The sequence below is a fragment of the Phascolarctos cinereus genome, unplaced genomic scaffold, assembly GCF_003287225.1.
Source record: "Phascolarctos cinereus isolate Bilbo 61053 unplaced genomic scaffold, phaCin_HiC Scaffold_2;HRSCAF=192, whole genome shotgun sequence".
Classification (NCBI taxonomy): Eukaryota; Metazoa; Chordata; class Mammalia; order Diprotodontia; family Phascolarctidae; genus Phascolarctos; species Phascolarctos cinereus.
This window is the reverse complement of record NW_027555625.1, coordinates 58469315-58490772: the sequence shown is the minus strand read 5'-3', so window position 1 is coordinate 58490772 and position 21458 is coordinate 58469315. Positions and strand designations below refer to the sequence as shown.

The 21458-nt window shown below is 43.2% G+C and overlaps 1 protein-coding gene across 1 annotated transcript in view; it reads left to right on the top strand.

Annotated features, from left to right (window-relative positions):
* The first annotated feature begins 1911 nt into the window (after positions 1 to 1911).
* CRISPLD2 (cysteine rich secretory protein LCCL domain containing 2) overlaps positions 1912 to 21458 on the top strand; it is an 81709-nt gene continuing 62162 nt past the window's right edge. Inside the window, exon 1 of the mRNA XM_020989249.2 lies at positions 1912 to 2013. The gene's annotated coding sequence lies outside the window, so the exon portion shown is untranslated. The remainder of the gene's footprint in view (positions 2014 to 21458) is intronic.

The window sequence follows — 21458 nt, the reverse complement described above, 5'->3', positions numbered from 1 at the left end:
CTTTCCCACTCACTTCCCTACCATCTTGCCATCAATTGCCAAGGTCCTGCTAGTTTCTAGAAAGTCTTTCTGGGGACTCTTCTTTATTCCAGTGATTTAATGAGGTGAAGGAGCTGAAGGGACAATTGAAGGGGTTTTGGGAAAGTAACAAACATCAACAGGGAAAAGAGGAAGAAAATGAAAGAATATATTGTATGGGACCCAATGAGTATACCCAATAAAAGTCTGATAATTCATAGGATTTAGAGCAGGAAGGTCATCTTCTCCAATTTCCTAACCACTCTTCTCACTTTACAAAGGTGAAACTGAGTTCATGAGGGCAAGTGACTTACCTAAGGTCACCCAGCTAATAAGAGGCAAAGCCAGGGTTCAAACTCAACTCTTCTGAGTCCAAACCCAGTACCCTGTCCTCTAGAATACATTGTTTTATTAGATCAATAAACATTTATTAATTAGTAGTATGTGCCAATGCCATAACTAGGGTGGGAGTGAGTAGGACTTTATCTAAGTAGAATAGCTCAGAAATAATTTAACTAGGACCCCAGTTAACAAGAGTAATTAGTTAAATTTGAAAGCCCCTAGAATGTGAGCTTCAAGGTGGCTGGCCCCCAGGCGAGCTCTTCTCTGACGCCAACTCTGCTCCTTCCCCCCTCAACTGAATTGACGGCACATTCGTTCTACTAGTCAGGGTTCCTGTGTATGCAAGATTAGGGGTTTCCTAGGCATAACATAGGTTTTGCTTGGTGACTCTTGGGCAGGCTTCAGAAGGGGCATTAAGAAGGTGAGCTAAGTGTGAGAGGGAGGGGGAAGGTTGATGAGAAGGGGAAAGCTAGAGGGACCGAAAGCTGGGGATCTAAAGAGGGAAGCTGGTGAGGGTGAAGAGGAGAAAGTGGGTGAGGGTGAAGGAGAGACTTAGAGAGGATGGGGAAGGGAAAGCTGGTGACAATATATGGGTGGAAAAATTGGAGAGAATGGGGGCGGGGAAGCTGGACCAGAGTGAGGAGGGGAAAGGTGGTATGGGGAAGAGAGACAAGCTGGGGAATGTTAGAGAGGCGGGAGGGAAATTGCTGAGGGGGGCAAAACCCAAAGCTCTCCCTTGCGGTCACTGTCCAGTCTCAAGGCCTGCGGACGGTCTCTCCTCGGGGAATTCGGATGCCCCCTGGAGGTAGACGTTCCCACACCTCTAGAGCAGTAAGGGGCTCATTTCCATTCGCCTGGCGGGCTGCGGGAGTGGAAGATCTTCCTTAGCGTCTCCTGACACCCGGACGCCTTGCCCGCGACAGGGCGGTCAGCGAGGCAAGCGGACGCCCGTAGGTGTGCACAGAGACTTTCCCAAGCTGGGCCGGAAGGATGATCCCCCTATCCCACTCCACCTGGGCCCTCTCCTCGCCCCCAGGGCCCCGGTCTGTTCAGTCCCCTCATTCTCCTCACATGTCACAATCCCTCTTCACCCCCCATCCCTCCATCCTCTCATATTCCCTAACTCCTCTCATTCCCTCCCTTTCGAGCCTCTCGAGGCTTTTCAAGTTCAGCCCCCCTACTCTCTTGGATCCTTCTGTCTCTGAGCCTCTCATTTCCTTAGTTCTCCAGTCGCCTTATCGCTGTCTTTACAACCCCTTTCCCCGTCTCCTAATTTCTTCACTCCCCTCATCTCTTTAGCCTCTCATCCCTCTTACCGCCCCCCCCCCCATTTCCACCCTCCTTCCCAGTCTCCCCAGCCTGGCCAAGGGGCGGGGCCGCGAGGAGAGCGAACCTTTCTTGGAGCCTCCTCATCCTCCGGCTCCCCCCCAAATCCCCCTCCCCCCGCCCTCCTACTGGTCCCGGAGGAACCGAGCCCGCCCTCCGGGGAGGGGGCGGGGCCTGGGACCCGAGCATAAAAGGCGTGGGGCAGCGGGGGTAGCTCCTCACTCGCAGCGGGCTGCTAAGACCTGCCGCGCATCCTCTCGCTCTGCTCAGCTCCAGCCCGACGGGATCCCCTGCGCGGACCCGCCGAGAATCTGAGGCTCCGGGGAGGTGAGTGCTAGCCTGCCGTACCTTTCCAACCTTTCGTCGAGTCTCTGAAGTGCGTTTCCATCTGCAGGACTGAGATCTCATTCATTTCCTCCCCTTCTCATCAAACACTAAGAGCTCTTTGCTTTTAGACAAATAGCAGTCGGGGGCAAAAAGCAGTGGGAGGAAAGCTGGACGTTCAGCTGGAAGACCCCCGCTTCAAATCCTGCTCTGCTGCTCAGCCCTGTGCCTCAGTTTCCTCGTCTGTAAACTAGATGACCTCTTTCAGCTCTAAATCTGCGGTCGCACTTTCTCTTAAAGTTTTCACTGTGGCACATGGTAATAAGAACACTAGTTCAGGTTTCTGTAGAACTTTACGATTTACAAAGTCAATAGTAGAAAGGGTATCATTATTCAGTGCCTGGGCTGTAGTTCTTAATAAATGCTTCTTGACTGTTTATCCCCATTTTACAGCTTAGACTCAGATTAAGTCAAATGACTTTTAGGATCTTAGCCTCTAGACTAGGAAGGGACCTAGTTAAGTTTAGAGTGCTCTCCTGACAGTCCTGGAAGATAGGCAGTGTAAGCTTTATTGCTCCTGTTTTACAAATGAAGAAACTGAGGCCCAGAGAAGTAAAAATCACCTGTCCATAGTCCTACAGCTAGTAAGTATCAGGGTTGGGACTCAGACCCAGGATTTTTGCTTCCCAGAGCAGGTCTGTTATCAATATGCTGTCATCTAATCCAAGCCTTTTGTTTAGCTGGGGAAACTGAGGCACAGAAAGATTTAATGATTTAGGATCATAGAGGTCATACCTTAGAGGTCATCTGATCCAAAGCCCAAAAATGAGGCTCAGAGAGCTTTATCAAGATCACACAGGTAGTAAGTCACAAAGGCAGGATCTGAATCTACAGCTGGCACTCTTTGCATTGGACCATGTGTGGTTGGTTGTAAGAGGCATTCAGATGGTAGTGGGGATGGTGACATGGTGCTGTGCATTCACATATGTGGAGGGATGGGTGGGCACATATGAATGATGTATGTCAAAGTGTCTGCTCATGTATTAGGGTCCTAGAAGGCTTTGAATGAATGAATTAAGCTGTCATTGTCAGCTGGGAACATCTACTGTGTGCTAGCTGCTGGAGAGGCAAAGAAATCTCCTGATGGGCTGACCCTCTAGCTGAGGAGAGAGACATGCAAAGATCTGTTGTGGTGTAAGGTAACATAGGCTAAGTCTAGGGCTGCTTGATATGGTCAATAAGTGATGTAAGACTTTAGAGGTAGCAGGGATCATCACCGAGGGCTGGCACCTAGGAAGTTTCTGGGGGGAAATGGGACTTAAGTGGGGCTTTAGAATAGAATAGACTAGGACTTAGGTAAGTTACCTTAATTTAAAATCAGCTTGAATTCTGGACAAGCTGCTGCTCCTTTTTTTTTCCCCTTCATAAAACAGAGTGTTCTTGTGTAAATGACAGTCTTCACTTTCAACCAGTGCTGAATTCAAACCTTGTATGATGTTTGGCCACTCCTATGTGGAGTATGTATATTTGGGTACAAACCTACCCACTTACCATGAGGCTCAGGGCTTCCACAGAGTACATTCTCTTGGGTTTTCATTAGTTCTTTTGTGTGAAATGGGAGGATTAAGTGGATCCTTGCCCAGAGTGGTCACTGTGAGAAAAGGGGGTACCTATGCCAAAAGAGACATTGCTGGAGGTTTACACGTGGTACTCACACTGAGGGTACCTGGAATTTTGCCTCCAGCAGTTCAGCAGTTCTGAATGTTTCATGGGCATCCCTTAGTGCCTCCTGCCTTCTTTCTCTCCCTTTTCTATACCCTTGCTTTTACCCCCATCCAATTTGGGGGACACTTCTGATGGCACCAGCTACCAGAGCATGCCAATGTGGTGTTGGGAAAAGAGTGCTGGATTTGGAACTGGAGTTATCTGAGTTCAGCCACTTATTACTTGTTGAATCTTGGGAGAGGTGCCCCTACCCTTGGAAGTCTTGTAAATAATTAAGTATAGCTGGGGATCTGACTGGAATTTATAAAATAAGAAATTTAGCCTAGATGACTATGAAATGCTCTCTCTACACATTTAGGATCTATGGCTGTCACTCAACAGAGCAGAATTTTGTAGGGACCCAGTAATTTAAGATTTTCACACAGGGTAGATCTGATGTTCTGAATGGGGGTCAGAGGAAAGAGGGCAAAGCCTGAAGTGTTTTGGGAAAGGGGATGGGTGCAAGGAATACAATTCTGCCCCACACTCCCGGAAAACCTACAACCTTGCCAGGAGGGTCTGAGTTTTCAGAGACTTTGAAAGGAAGGAACTGAGAGTCGAGGTTGCTTGGGGCACTTGGAGGTGGGTGGAGCAACAGAATACTGGATTTACTTAGAGAACTGATCACATTCATTTCATTTCCCCAAGAGGAGAAAATGCCACTCCTGTGGAACATCCCACCTGGGCCATTGTGTTAAGTTTGAAAATTGATGTTTGGGAAGGGGGACCCCTCGCGGAATGGTAACCTTCCTTGCCTCGACGGATCTGGAAAATACCTTGACTTTGTCACCAGCCGTGATTTGTTCTGTATGTGAGGTGCCTCTGTGTCTGACTGCTTGGGGCCCAGGAGACCATTTCTGCAGACTCATTGGTTTCTGATCAATCCCAGATGTGCTAGAATGGCATCACTCAGTTGGGGCTGATGGATTTTAAAGGAAGAAAAATACAGTCTGGGTATTTTTTTTTCAGTTTGTTCAGCTGAATAGATGCTCATAACTTCATGTGACAGGAATCTGAGAGCATCCATTAAACTCTCAAACTAAGCACATCTTGTTCTGGGGTGGGGAGGGGGGCAGGAGTAGGAGAGGGAGGGATTTCGTTCCTTCTCCTTCCCTTTCTTGCCCTGGAAGCTTCATAATAACAGTCCCAGTGAAAATCTAACATCTTGGGAGAGGTGTTTGGGTTCCCTGCCTAGGTCCTACTGCTTTGAGCAGAGAGAATAGATCTCCTGCTGCTGCCCCATTGCCCCCGTAAGACTTTCTTTGTGGCTCTGGCTGGATAATTGTGGTCAGTGCCAGAACAGACTCTGCTTCCCAAAGGACTGTGCCTTATGTTCTGGGGAGATGACCTTTTGATTTAGTCTTTCAGAGAGGGAAATTTATCTTCCCTAGATTGCTACAAACCACAGTTTCAGAAACATGCCTCTGCTGGGATTGAGCAACCTCCACACAGTGTATTTTTCAAATGCCATTTACTGTGGGAGAGGTAGTCTGGCACAATGGATAGAGGACCAGACTTGGAGTCACCAAGACCTCATCCATTTCCTAGTTCTCTGACCCTGGGCGAGCCTTTCTGAGGCTCAGCTTGAATATAGGAATAATAGGGGCAACTAGGTGGCAAAGTGGATAGAGTACTGGCCCTGGAGTCAGGAGGACCTGAGTTCAAATGTGGCCTCAGACACTTACTAGCTGTATAATGCTGGGAAAGTCACTTAATCCTGATTTACACCCCCCCATGGGAATAATAAGAGACCCTACCTCACAGAGTAGTTGTAAATACCAAATGAGATAATCTGCGTAAGGTGATGTACAGACCTTATGGTCAGCTCCTGTTATTTTAGAGGGCTAGCCTTGGAGTCAGTAAGACCTGAGTTCAAATCCTGCCTCTGATGCATACTGACTGAGCAAGTCACTTAACTTTTCAGTACTGTCAGGCAACAGTTTAAAGAGGACCAGTTACAGGCAGGTTGTGTGTCTGCCTGCCTGGTTGCAATACCGGGAGCAATGAAATCACAGGACTGGATTGTAGATGCTGAAGAGCCCTTCTCTTGAAACATCCATGACCTAGAAATCTCCATTTCTGGGAAGCCTCACTTACTCTCAGCACAGAGTGGCAATGTCTCCAAAAAGGTCAGTCTTCTATTTTGGTTTCTTTTAAACTTTTTTTTTTTAAAGAAATGTCAGAGTAGTTCTGCTGAAGGTACCACATGAATGGAAAGACCCATTTCTACTTGGTTTAGGTCAGGACCTTTATATCCACCCTTAAAGTCTGATGAAGCGTAATGATGGTCACATCCTAGGCACCCTGTCATTCATCCCCTGTGCTGTCTAATTGCCCTGGGCCTTAGTTTCTTCACCTTTAAAATGAGGCTTGCCATTCTCCCTCCATCCTCCCCCCCCCATATCCAATCAGTTGCTAAATATTAGGACAGCTAGATGGTGAAGTGGAAAGAACGCTGAGTTTGGAGTCAGGAATTCCCGAGTTCAAATCCATCCTCAGGTACTTACTAGTTGGGTTACCCTGGGAAAATAATTTTAACCTCTTGCTTGCCTCAGTTTCCTGAACTGCAGAATGGGGATAATCACAACCTATCCTTCCCGGGGATATCAAATCAGACCACTGTAAAGTGCTAGCATGGTGTTTAGCCCATACTAGGTGCTTAATAAATGCTTATTCCCTTCCCCTTAACACCAACCCAGTGACATCTCTTATATCTATTTCTTTTTGTCCATCTATACTCCAGCCTAGGTCAGGCCCTCATCACCTCTTGCCTAGACTATTACAATGGTTTCCTAATTGACCTCCACGCACTTATCCCCTACAGTGGACAAATTCATATTGGTGCTGGACTTAGTGTGGGCACATAATAATAAAAAGGAACATTTATGTGCCAGGCACTGTGCTAAGTGCTTCACAAGTGGCTCATTTGGTCCTCAGATTCTGAGCTGACGTGATCGGCCAGCAGCAGGCTCTCCAGCAGCAGGGATGCTAGGCTCACAGCACTGCACCAGGCCAAATGAAGGTTCCTCAAGCTCAGATCTGACCATATTACTCTCCTGCTCAACAAGGGTCATCGGCTCCCTATTACCTCTCAGATGAATCCAAACACTTCTGTTTTTCATTTAAAGCCCTTCACAATCTGACTCTAGCTTATTCTTGTTTATCCCTCTCACAGTCAGGCAGCAAGCATTTATGAAATACCTACTGTGTGCTGTGCAAAGTGCTACGGTTATAAAGAGAAGCAAAAAATGGTCCTTACTCTCAAGGAGTTCACAGTCTAATGGAACATAACTTATGTTCTAACCAAAGTGACCTACTTGGACCCCTTACACAATGTTTAATTTCCTGCCACCATGTGTCCCCACAGGCCACTAGGTGGTGCAGTGGTTAAAGTGCCAGTCCTGGAGCCAGGAAGACCTGAGTTCAAATCCAGCCTCAGACTCTGACTAGCTGTGTGACCCTGGGCAAGTCACTTCACCCTCTTTGCCTCAGTTTCCTCATCTGTAAAATGACCTGGAGAAGGAAATGAAAAACCGCGTCAGTATCTTTGCCAAGAAAACCCCAGATGGTGTCAGGAAGAGTTGGACACGCTTGAACAACACAAGCTGTACCCTTTTCCTTCCCCCGTTCTCCCCTCAAGCCTGAAATGTTTTCCCATCTCAGCTCTTCCTTATGGAACCACTCCATTCTTTTAAGGCTCAGCTCTGGTGTCACCTCTTACAATAGGCCTTTCCTCACTCTCGCTGTTGTTAATACTTACACCCCAGTTGTCTTGTACTTACTCTACTCTGTGGTCATGTTCTGAATTCACATTGCCATCCCCCAGTGGAGTGAAATGTCTCTGAGAGCAGGGATGATCTCATTTTTGAGCTCTAATACAGTACCTAGTACACAGAAGGTGATTAATAAATGCTTATTGGCTTGGAATAGCTGACCTCTGAAGTCTCTTCCTGTTCTAGGGCTAGGACCCCTAGGACCTCCCTAGTTAGGAGGTCCAGAGCTACTGGAAGAGCTGGAAAGCCTCAGGAGGGCTCCGAGCCAGTTTGCCTGGGCTCTCAACGGGATCCCAGTCCCTTCAAAGGGGCTGAGCCTGACACATCTTCTTTGCTCCTTGCTGTATTACTGTCAGCACTTGGTTCCCTCTAACCTCCCTGAATTTCCCATCTCGAGCATAAAAAGATTTAGACCTGGCAGAGGTTTTAGAGATCATATGATACCACTGCCCTATTTTACAGATTAGGAAACTGAGGTACAGCAAGTTCAGCTTCCTTGCCCATGATCACACAGGCCACAAATATCAGAGGTAGGATTTGAACCTGGGTCCTTATTGGCTTTGGAGTTAATATTTTTTCCACTGCACAATACTGCCTCCAAGTCCTGGGTTCACTCTCAGCTCTGAATTTACTTTCTGTGTGACCTTGGGCAGTCATTTCTCAGTCAGTCAAGAAACATTCATTAAGCACCTTTTATGTGCCAGGCACTCTGTTTGCCTCTCTGGGGCTCAGTTTCCCCTTCTGTAAGATGACAGATTTAGACTCGATGATCTCTCGAATCACTTTTAGTGCTATATATAGAATCCTATGGGTTTTTTTTCCTAAGAAGCTAGACAAAGACCATCAAAGTTCCTATAAAGTTCCTTGTACCCCATGTATAACATTTAATTTGTTGTGAGTATTATTCTTGGCCTCAAGAGTATCCCAAGAAACTAATGTTGTCAGTCACAATCTGCTATGAGAGAAATGATTATTAATAACTAATGATCTAGGGAAATGGAGTTCCCCCTTTTCTATTTTCAAGACCTCAGTCTCTGAAGGTCCAGCTAAACTTCTCCTCTATCTGACCCAACCCTACAAGGAATCTCTAATCTCAGGTGAATTCCATTCAGTCAAACCTGGGTGGAGAAGTCTTTTTGTCTAGATCTGGGTTTCTTAAATTGTGGGTCCCAGCCCCATATGGGTCTAGAGAGTCTATAGACTCTCTAGGTAGTCCAAGGCTAGGCGTGGTCCAAGTATAGAGATAGTTTTTCTTTCCAAGGGTGACATGATGTCACTCAGCAGCTCCCCTCCCATTGTGTTAACCGATCAGAGTTAATGGCCACTCCTCTTCCAAAAGAACACATAAGCTCTGAACCTGCCCTGCCATGACTGTCTTTGGTCTAATAAAAACAACTAAATGATCATCATTTTATTAATAACCTGCTGGCCTTACTAATAAAAGGATTAAATTACCCAGAAACCACGTTTCTCGAATCTTTAATCATCACAGTTAAAGAGCGCAGGCTTGTTCCTTCCTTCCCTTAGGATGTAAGTTTCTGGAGGGTAAGAATTATTTCATTTTTGTCTTTGCACAACCTAGTATTGGGTCTAGCACATGGCCACTTCATGGAATTTTAACCCTTTGGGGCACAAAATATACTAAGGGAAACCCTAGTTACTGGTCTTATAAGAGAGGAGAATCTTCAGGGTGTGAAATACTTCTAGGAGAAAGAGAGCAGAGAAGATATTTTTTTTTCAGTATTGGAAATTAATCTTATTTTATACCACCAAATCTCTGCATGAGCTGTGTCATTTTGGTAATACAAATATCACTTGTACTTTAGAAGAAAAATATTACTCTCAACAGTTTTTTTCTTAAATATCCCACAAAGCAGTTTAAGAATAATGATGATAATGATAGCTAGCCTTTATCCCACATTTTAAAGTTTGCAAAGTGCTTTACACATGTTATTTCAGTCACTTCTTACAAGAACCCTGGGAAGTAGATGCTATTATTATCCCTATTTTACAGATGAGGAAACTGAGGCAGAAGGTGGTGAAGTGACTTGCCCAGGGTCGCCCAGCTAGTAAGTATCTGAGGCTATGTTTGAACTCAGATATTCCTGCCTCTAGGCCCAGTGCACCGTGCATCATGGTGCCACCTAGCCGTTCTTAAAAGTGCAAAGTGGGATGTAAATATTGCCTCTTCTTAGACCATTTGCTGTGACCAGGGCAAGCCCCTGTTCTAATGATGCATGTGATTTGCCTCCAAGTGTGCAAATGTTTGGCAAACTCTCATCTTTTGCTTTGTTCAGAGAGGGAAGAGCAAGTCGTTTTCCTACAGCTGGCCCAGATAGTTCAGAGCAAAGTCGAATAGTAAAGATGGGTGTGGGGCTTGTTTTGGTTTTTTAGGAGCTAACACTCTGATTTCCCTCCAGGGTTGAGATGTTTTATGTTGACTTTTAAGTGGACTTCTTCAGGTGGAGGAGAAGTTGTCAGCATATTTATAAGTAACAGAAAGCCTGTCTTTCCCCAAGAAGAATGTGCTGTCTGTTTCTGGTCCTCTGATGTGAAGTCAGTTTCCTTATGCATTAGAGGTTACATGTAATATTCCCACATCGTGTAATAAGACTAGTAATAAATGCATTAAGAAGGCCAGCTATTTCTCATCCTTCATTAAGAAAGTATTCAATACCCACTGTATGCTCAGTACTATGTTAGGTGTGAGGGGATGCAGAAGAAGTCATTGCCTGGCTCCTGAGAAACATACATTTGACTTGGAAAGAAAATGCAGATATAGGTGAGAAAACTGGAGACTGGCCAAGGTGTGTTATATTAATAAGTGTGGTATTGACTCTAGTCAATAGACTATAAGAGTTGGAAGGCCCCTAAGGAATCACCCTTAGCGCCCAGGGCTTTCTTAAACCTTTTTCAGACTGCCTCTCTGGCAGTCAGTCTGGTGAAACTCCTCAGAAATCATGTTTTTAAATGCATAAAATAAAATGCAGGGGATTAAAAAGGAAACTAATTACCTCATTTTTTAAAAAAGTTCACAGCCCCCAGGTTAAGATGATCCCTGGTTATGACCCCTAGGTTATCTTTGATCCAGGTAGTCCAAATCTCTTATTTTACATATCAGGAAACTGAGGGAAAGTGACTGGACCAAGGTCAAATAGGGAGCAAATAGCAGAGCTGAGATTTGAATCCAAATCCCAGGCTTCTTCCACCCTCTCTTAAGCATCCATGCAGCCCAGCCCTCCAAAAGCCTGACAGTAATCACAGAACCATCTCTAATGTGTAGCCACTTTGTCCTTGAGGTGGTCTATTTACTATGTCCCAGGAAGAAAGGAGAGAGGCCAGGAAAATATGATAGGGAGTAGGAATCCAAGTTTGGGAACCACTCTTCCCTAAAATTAATTAAATTAAATCAATTAAAAATATAATATTTAATATTTCTTATAAGCAAAAACTTTGAAATTATGCTGTCTTCACTTGCAATAGGGTTTCTGTGACATTAACCCCAAAGATACCTTTCAATGAAACATTTTGGCACTTCATTCATTCAGCTGCCTCATAAACATTTAGGAGTGAAGCAACACATACAATGATTAGACCACTGGCCTGAGAGCCAGAAGGACCTGAGTTCAAGTCTTGCCATTGACACCCACTGTCTATGTGGCCCTGGGCAAGTCCTTTGACCTCCTGGTCCTCTAGAAGGTATCAATCTGCCTTTGTAGAAGGAGTTTCCTCATCTGAGAGGTCACTATACCCATGAAATCACAGGACTAATCCCCATCCCATTACTATGAATATTTCTTCTTGTGGTTGTGTCTTTTCAGTCACATCCAACTCTTCATGACCCCAGCAGAGTTTTGTTGGCAGAGATACTGGAGTGGTTTGCATTTCCTTCTCCAGCTCATTTTACAGAAGAGGAAACTGAGGCAAACAGGGTTAAGTGACTTGTCCAGGGTCACACAGTTGGTAAAGTGTCTGAGGTCAGATTTTAAGTCTTCTTGACTTCAAGCCCGGTGCTCTATCTATGGCACTACCTAGCTGCGGGCTATTTGCAGAGCCTACGCCAGGTTTTAAGAAAAAAAACAACAATAAATACATCATGGGCCCTGCCTTCATGGAGCTGGTAATCTAGTAGAGAGAATAAGACTGGGGTGGGTAATATAATACAAACTAGAACATGAAAAGAGTATATGAGGAGTATAAAGTGCTAAGACCAGGTGAGAGAGAAATCACATCCAGCTAGGAGTGTGGAGGCTTCTTAGAGGGTGTTTCATTTGAATTGAGACAGGTAGAGGGGGACTGGGAGAAACAGGGGGGAAGGGAGAGGCACTCCCTTTCTCTCTCTCTCCTAGTTAGTTTAGTAATGAATGAGGTCCACCTCCTCTCACATCTCACTTTGTCACCAAGTATTTAGGGCAGGTTCCTACTGCAAAGGCTTATGATAAGTTCACATAATGCAATATCCAACTATTTATAAACTCTCAGAGATGCGAGAAGCATCTGAAAGAAGGAATTGTTCTCAGAACTGGATCAGAATCCGCGCCTCTTCACTCCCCTCCCCTCCCCTCCCCTATCTTCAACGCAGCCAATTTGTTCTCATTTTAAGGAAAGCACCACCAGGCAGAAAACAGGGCCAAACTGTGTTTATTCCCAGGGAAGTCTAAGTCTTATGCTTTATGGGCAGAGAGGAGGTATTTTCAGATAGACTTTGGCATCGACCAACAAAGTGCTCTCTCAAACTGCTGAATCAACTGAGCACTGTCTGAGGAGTCGGCTAAGAGGTGTGTGTGTGTGTGTGTGTGTGTGTGTGTGTTTTCCAAGTTTATTGGCCTTCACTGCTGGAGCTTCAGTTCACTTAAATGCAGTATCTACAATAATGATTCACATATATGTGTTCACACACACACACACATGCACATACATATATACACATGTATACTTATCCATGTTATATATAAGTATGCTTACATAATGTATATATATGAATATACACATGGATATATTTTGTTATTTTTGTTCAGTCATTTCAGTCATGTTTGACTTTCCATGACCCCATCTGGGGTTTTCTTGGCAGAGATACTGAGGTAGTTTGCCATTTCCTTCTCTAGCTCATTTGACAGATAGGGAAACTGAGGCAAATAGGGTTAGGTGACTTGCCCTGAGTCACACAACTAGTAAGTGTCTGACGCCATATTTGAGCTCAGAAAGATGAGTCTTCCTGACTCTAGTGCTAGAGCTCTATCCGTCGTGCCATCTAGCTGCCTATACATATATATATATATATATAATATACACACTCATATACATGCATACATATACATACATACACATACATATATTCACGTACACATACAGCATCCCCAAGGTCTAAGTGTAGTTTAAGGTTTAAATACACATACACACACACACACACACACGCACACATATATATGTATACATACATAAACAGAAATACATAAATACATTAGGGTCATTGCATTTAGGGCTAGAAGGGACAAAGGAAATCATCTCATTCTGCCTTTTCACTTACAGATGTAGAAACTCATGCCCAGAGAGAACTTGCCCAAAGTCACGTGCCTAATGACGGGCAGGGTTGTGACTCAGACTTGGGTTTTTTTTGTTTTTATTTTTGCTAATTTAGCCTTTTCCAACTTTAACCATTGCCATCCACTCGGGATCTTACATGATAGCTAGTACTCATAGCAGCTCTTTAAGCAAAGCAGTTTACAGATGTTATCTCACTTGAAGGGAGGTAGGTACTATTATCATACCCATTTTACAGGTGAGGAAACCGAAGTCTAAAAAAGGTGAAGTGAGCTGCCCCAGTCACAGAGCTCATCAGCATCGAGGATAGGATCTGAACTCCAGTCTCCCAGACTCCAAGTCCAGTGCTCTATCTGCAGCCCCACCTCGCTGCCTGGCATCAACATTTTTCATTTTCAGACCAATTTGGAAATTTTGAAGTCTTTTAGATCTCTTAGATCATGTGCTAGACTGTGCATTGGTGGTGACCATCACTGAAGAGCAATCCGTATGTGCCTGGATGTATTCTCACATCACTTTTTAAAATTATATTTTTTCCTAATTGCATGTGAAAAAAATTTAACATTCATTTTTTAAAATTTTGAATTCCAAATTATCTCCCTCACTCCTCTCCCTCCTCTGTGAGATGGTAAGCAATTTGATAAAGGTCATCCATGTTTAATCATGCAAAACATATTTCCATATTAGTTATGTTGTGAAGGAAAACACAGACCTGCCCCCCCCAAACACACACACACGCACACACACACACACACACACACACACACACACACACACACACACACACACATACACGCGCACACATAATAGCGTATGCTTTGATCTGCATTCAGACTCCACCAGTTCTTTCTCTGGAGGTGGATTGCATTTTTCATCAACTTTCACATTACTTAATGCAAATATGTAAATCACACAATAAAATCCCTGTCAAATTTTACAGCTGTCTTTAAGCCAGTGTAGATGGCACAGTATAGTGTCCTGCATGAACAGCACAGGCCAGGCACACACTTAATCTGGTGAATCAACTTGGGATTTCATATTTCCATTTCTTTGGACTGTGCCAATATCACGAGTGATCACATTGTAGTTGAGTGCATCATTTAAAAAATGTTTATTTAATTCTCAGCTTAACAAACTATATAAAATGAACGTTTCCAGCAGAATCTATTATATAAAACTTATTTTTCCTTCTAAGTATATAATAAATTCACCATATAACTTTCAGAGATGTTCTACTTACCCATGTTTTCCTCTTGCCTTTCTTCTGTTCTTTTTTGTGCATTTAAAAATGCTTCAATAACCATCCCCCCCACTTTTTTTCCTTTTTTGGCACCCCTGTTGCTAAGCCTCCCTCTCTCTCCCATTTATTCTTTCACCATGGAGAGGAAAGAAAAAAAGCCCTGCAAAACAATATCCTTGTAACAAATAAGCAGAGTCAAGCAAAATAAATTCCCACATTGGCTGAATCCAAAAATGTGTGACATCTCATTTGGCACCTTAGGGCTATCAACTCCCTATCAAGAGATGGGTAGAAGAAGGCTGCATCACCTTTCCTCACAAATGATCATGGGTCATTGCATTGTTCAGGGTTCTTAAGTCTTTCAGTGCTGTCTGTTTTTACAGTGTTGCTATGGTATAAGTTCTGGTTCTGCTAATTTCACTCTGCATCAGTTCATACAAGTCATACAGGGTTTCTTTGTATCTGTCCTTTCATTTCTTATAGTGCAGTAATTTTCCGTTATATTCTTGATGGGCACCCATCCCCTTCATTTCTACTTCTTTGCTACAACAAAAAGAACTGCTCTAAATATTTTTGTACGCATGGGTCTTCTTCCTCCTCCTTCTTTCTTCTTTTCTTCTTCTCCTCTTCTCTTCCTCCTCCTTCTCTTAATCCTCCTTCTTCATCTTTTTATCAATTTAGGGTACAGGCTTAATAGTGGTATTGCCAGGTCAAAGGGTATATACCCTCCAGTGAGTTTTAGGGCACAGTTCTAGGGCTGGGCTAATTCACAGCCATGCCAAACAGTGCAATAACATACCTGTTTTCCCACAACCCCTCGAACAATTGTCGTTTTCCCTTTGTGTTACCTTTACCAATCTGGTGGATGTGAGGTATAACTTTAGAGTTACTTTAGTTTTCATTTCTCTAATTACTAGTGATTTGTAACATTTTTAAAATATGGCCCTAGAGTATATGGATTTCTTCCTTTGAGAGAAACATCATTTCTAATGTAGAGTCCCAATACCCATTTCCCATCCCAAGGCCATCTAGTGGTCCTAATGTCCTAATGACTCGAGTCAATGGCAATAGTCTTCTATTTGGTCTTCTGACTTCATCTCTCCTCACCCCAATCTGTCATGCATACAGCCACGGCCATGTCTAATCATCTTGCTCTCCTCCTCAATAAACTCCATTGCTCCCTATTACATCTAGGATTAAATATAATCCCTCTGTTATCTAAAGTTCTTCACAACCTAGCCCAATTTATTTTCCCACTTCTTACCCTTCCAGTTTTCTTTTTTTTTAATTTAATTTTTTTTTTTAGGCAATTGGGGTTAAGTGACTTGCCCACAGTCACACAGCTAGTAAGTGTCAAGTGTTTGGCCTGAGGTCACATTTGAACTCAGGTCCTCCTGACTTCAGGGCTGGTGCTCTATGCACTGGGCCACCTAGCTGCCCCCACCCTTCCCATTTTCTTGCACACTACTGTGCAGTTCTAGATTGAGGATCCCTTAAATATACTTTGCAAACCAACCATACCAGCCTGCTCACAGTTCTGCTCACAAACAAACAACTGTCATCTCCTATCTCTGTGCCTTTGTATTGGCAGTCCCCCACACCTGGAATGCACTCCCTCCTCACCTCTGCTTTTCAGAATCCCTGTTTTCAAGACTCAACTCCAGTGCCACCCTTTATATAAAACATTTGCTGACTTCCCTCCGCTTCGCCCAACTGCTAGTGTACTCCTTCACAAACTATCTCGTATTATTTTGAATATATCATATATAAATTTATATATGTGTATGTTGTCTCCTCTATTACAATGTCAGTTTATCTTTATATCACCAGCATTTAGCACAGTGCTTGGTATATGAAGTGCTTAAGAAATGGCTGTTTGTTGTTATAATTTGGACCTGGAAGGGGCCTTAAAGGTTGTCTAATCTACCCATTTAACAGATGAGAAAACTGAGGCTCAGAGAGATCACATGGTTTACCAGAGGAAAGCAAGTTAAGGTTGGCACTCATTTGTTTCCTTCTATATCCTAGAAAATATCAGAGAACAGCTATACCAAGTACTTTCTGGTTTTTTTTTTTTTTATAAAAATGATTCATTCCTGCCAAGTCTAGCCTTAGCTGTCTGTATTTACCACCATCTAGTACTGACCCAGATAGCTGGAAATTGAGGTCTCTGCCCAGTGTCTGAAGAGGTCTTCCTGCAGTTTGGGAGTGTGGTGGGGGTGTCTGTTGTTGCTGTTTCTACTTCATTCCTGGAATTTCTGGGTGGTTTGGATGAATAGTTCTAAGAGCTGTCCTTGGCCTCACTCACACTCTCTCAAATTTCTGGTTCTTGTCTGGGCATTGATTACCCTGGAGAAGAGAAAGAGCAGGGGAATCCCCTGCACTTTAGGCACCGCCATTGTCGGCAGCATTCCTAAGGAAAATTCAGTAGGAAAAATAAATGGAAATCTCAGATGAAACCCACAGCATCTCTGAGAAAAGACTTTGTAATTGGAGATGTCTGGGATCTGAAATCAGGAAGGTCTGGTTCAAATATCATTTCCCAAATTTATTGGTGGTGTAACCATAGATAGATCACATGACCTCTGAGTCTGTTTCCTCGTTTATAATCTAATGGGCTGGGAGGCATCTTGCAGACAATTATGTACAAACAAGTCATAAACAGGGTAAATCCGAAAAATCTCAGAGGCAAGGCAACGACATTAAGTATAAGTATTGTTAGTCCCCATTTTAGACAGAAGGAAACTGAGGCAAGGCTAAAGGGAAACAACACAAGAAATCTTAAAGTTAAGATCACATCCCAAGTCTGACTGAAGTGCAGAACTCTTTCTATATGTCACTACTTCTCTATCACTTGCTTTCATTTGATAAGTCTTACTGGCTCCCTCCCTTATCTTGTTGAATCGGATCACCCAGCACAGTGCTAGGTATTGTGGGAGATTCAGAAGACTTGGCCCCTGCCATTTAAGGACCTTACAGTCTAGTTGGGACAGCACATCATTAGCAAAAATAATAAAAGGTTATATTATAACTAAAGGTTAAGTCGTGTAGTACAGATTGTAAGTACTACAAGAGTTGAGAAAGGGGAAAATCCAAATAAAAAAGCCAAACCATGGCCAGCCTCATAAACTTTCTGGGTTTTGAAGGAAGTCTGCACTAGACAGATGGAGCCTTCAGGCTGCAGTAAAAGCACACATCATTAAATTAAAGTCGGTGTTCTTTCCTTTAACCCTGAGAGTAATCATTCTGGCAGATTCTCCTAAACACAAAGAGAATATATTGCAGACAAGATGAGATGACTCATTCCCGTCTTCATATTACGTTCCTTGGTCTCTTCTGTAAGAATTCAAGTAAGTGACGTTATTCCCGGGTAATGTACTCCCGGTAAAGTGTTCGGGAGAACACTCTAGTGCGTCATCCCTGCCTGGGAGACTCGAAAGCTTTGGTTAGTGTCATGGCATTTCACTTAAAGTTTAAATCTGGGGCATAAGCCCAGCCTTTGCCGTCTGTTGGCAGGCTCACCAGTCATTGGAGTCTTGCTTTTAACCTCTGCCCCCAAATGCTTTGTAAAGTTTTGCAAAGTCATGTACTGCTGCTTGCCTGCTTATGTAATATCTTAGAGTAATCATTTTTGTTTCCCTCAGACAGTTGCTTTAACAAATATTTCATAGGTTTTTTTTCTTTGAGATGTTTTAATTTCCCCTAAGCTCCACACCCTCCCCTACCCCCATTCTCTATTCACCCACCATTTGATTTCAAACAGCTTATGTCAGAAGGAATAGAACTGAGGTGATGGCTTCTAGCTGTAATTCCACCAGAGGGATGTGATGATTAAGAGATGTAGAGGTGGAGGGTAGGAAGCATAAGGTGAAAGTTTGGAGGATTATGACTCTTTCCCTCTGACTGCCAAAAACACATTGTGGGAGATGAGCAAATACCTTGATATCACATAGGCTGACAAAATTTGAGTGGTTGTGGGGGTTATGGAGAGAAGGTTGCATAGTGTCTACATTCAGAATTCAAATCTGAAAAGTCATCTCTGAGCTACCAGCCAACCACCGGATGGAATGAAACAATGGCCAACTCTTGTGATTTGTGGATGTGGAGGTGAAATGTCATCTTAATGTGGAAGCTATTAAATCTCTGGGCCTGAGGTGACTCACATTCTCTGTGACCCGGTTAATTTATCTGACCAAAAATGAAAATTCTATCCACTACATGTCCTCTAATGGACAAGAAAAAGACCTCAAAGAAGAATGTTGACACAAAAATGGATCATCTTGACTTTGGAAATCCTGCCTTCCCTCAACATCCTGATGAGTTATGGTAGATATTGGTCATTTTCAAGACTGCCCCCACCCCCAGTGGCTGCAGGCCACTGTCTAATGATTAATATCTGGCATGTAGTAAGCCCTTTAAAAATGCTTGCTGACTGGTTGTCTTGGTGTTAGAATGTTCACTGGTTCTTAAGGTCAAATCACTGGCTGCATTGCACAGAGATGAGGAAGAGAGAAAGGGCGGCTATATGCTTGACTTTGAAAATTGGTTCTCTTAGATTCTGTGCAAAAGGTTGATAGAAATGTCCTGGTTGTAACTTCTGACTGACTCTGTTAGCAGTGGACTATCCATGGGTATATAATCTGAAGTGGCCTGAAAGAATTGCTCATTCTGATTGCCAAAGGGGTCTTGGCCACTTAGAAACCTATGGCACTCTCCCACCTATTACTTTCATTTGAACTATCTTGTGAATAGTTTATCATTTTTGTCAGGAGACAGAGTGTTGTAATGGAAAGAATATTGGGTTTTAATTCAAAGAATCTGAATTCACATCTCATCTCTGCCACTTAACTACCTCTAAAGCCTTGAGCAAATAATTAGACCTCTCTGGGTCCTCGATTCCTCCTTTTTGCTCTAAATCTATGATACTGTCATGGCACAAAACATTTTTAGAACTTCTATTTTGGAATTGCTTCTAGGTCAGAGGATACATTAGTTCAAAGCAAGAAGCATTTAATTAGATAACAAGTTAAATAACAAGGGAAATCCTATTTATACATAGAGGAGTACATTTTCCAACAAATTTCCATGCCACCAGTGCAAAAAGGAGCATATGTAGGGAATATGTGTTGACTAAGGAACACATGTAGGAGAGTGCACACGGATAAGAAGCATATATAAGTCAGAGCATGAATATTTCTAGTGTCAAGTCCCACCTGGAGACCCTTTCTGCCTTTGATATGACTGATTACTGCTTTTTTTCTGATGTTCTGCAAGCTGCTGGTGTTCTCTACTTCCTTTTTCTGCAATCATGTAGTCCTCAGCAGCTCTGTTCTCAATTTTTATCTGCTGGTTCTCCTCCAAAACTGCAGCAACAAAGAAGCCGATTCTCCATAGGAGTGATGGCTCAATTTTTAATTTAGCCTATAGCCTCGGGGGTTATTTTGACTCTTGTATGAGTCAGATACACAGCTGTACTCAGCCAACCATCAAAAGTCCTAGGCTTGGATTAATCTTGACTTCTGAACTTCTTTGCTTCTGCTTCGACTACTACACCTTGAACTCATTTTGTAATTAGAGTTGCGGTGAATACCTTTGTTTCATTCCACTTTTTAGTAGTGTAGGTCCATGTAAATCATACCAAGGGTTTCACTTAGCAAGATCAGGAGGGAGGGGGGAAGGTAAAATAGATGGCCTTTATCCTGCCTTGCCACCCACCAAAATCACTGTCCCTTCTACATATAAATCACAAATTCACTCGGAGTTTTAATCCTTAACCTTTACCTTAATGCCAGTAAGAAATCTCTACTTTGTATGTCATGGTTTTTTTTTTTAACATCTAAACTTTGCAGCAGAGTAACTAACTCAAAAGAAGAGTCTAGGAATATTCTGGAGAAATGTTGCCAGATTAATTGGGATTCCAAAGGGATACTGGAAAGAATGGCACATCTTTCCCATCGTTCCCAGAAACATTACATCAAAAAGCGGTACTTCTGGGAAGGTTGTCCCAATGTAGTGCCAAGCACACTGTGTTTGGATTAGGTTTATTTATATGTGTCACAGTCACAACGTTGGGGATTTGGACATTTCTCTCACTGACCCTGGTCTCCCCCCAGCCCTGCGCCGGAGAGTTCCCATGGCTCAGTTTTCTTCCTTAACTATGTCAGCATGACTTTGTTTTGCTCTGAGCTGCACTGGCTTTCCTGTATGTCCCACTTCGTCCTATCTTACGATCTTCTCTGCTTGCTATTCCTTTAGATTATAGACCCAGTTTGAAATAGAATGTCAGAGTTGAAGGGGACCTCAGAGAAAATCTAGTCTAGGACTTCTTCAGTGGGTCAATGGGTAGATCTCAGGGAGTTCATGAGTGTGGATGGGGGAGGGAGAAGTATCCCTGTATTTCAGTATAATTGGTTTCCTTTGTCATGTGTTTTATTTTGTGCATCTAAAACATTATTTGAAGCGGGATCCATAGGCTTCACCAGACTGCCAAAGGGGTCTGTGACACTCAAAAAAGTTAAGAACCCCTGATCTAGTCCCACCTTCTTATTTTATGTGGGAGAAAACTGAGATTTATATCGGGGGGCAGTGACTTGCCCAAGATCAAATACTGGGCCAATAGCAGAGCTGAGACTTGGACTCAGGGCTTTTTATTCCACACTTATTCTATTCTATGCCTTTTATATCCTTGTCTAGTTCTAATCTTTGCCATTTCAGGTACTTTGATTTTTTTTTAAGGCAATTAGAGTTAAGTGACTTGCCCAGGGTCACACAACTTCTTTGATTCATTCTAAAAACATTACTAAACTCCATTCTATATAGAGCAATGTACTTGGTGCTAGGGGAGATAACAAAGTTATATAAGATACGGTCTCTGCCCTTAGAAATATTACAATTTAAAAGGGGATAAGACTTGTAGGGGGGGATGGTCTTTGTCTAACTCCTAGCCCAGAAGGCTGAGAATGTAATCAAAAGGGTTAACAAAATATTAAACTAATTTGTAAGGAGAGCCTATGTGCTGATTCTTTTGGAATACGTGAACTCAGCTGCACTGAGCCAAGCACCAAAAGTCCTAGGCTTAGATTAATCTTGACTTCTGAACTTCTTTGCTTCTGCCTCAGCTACTACACCTC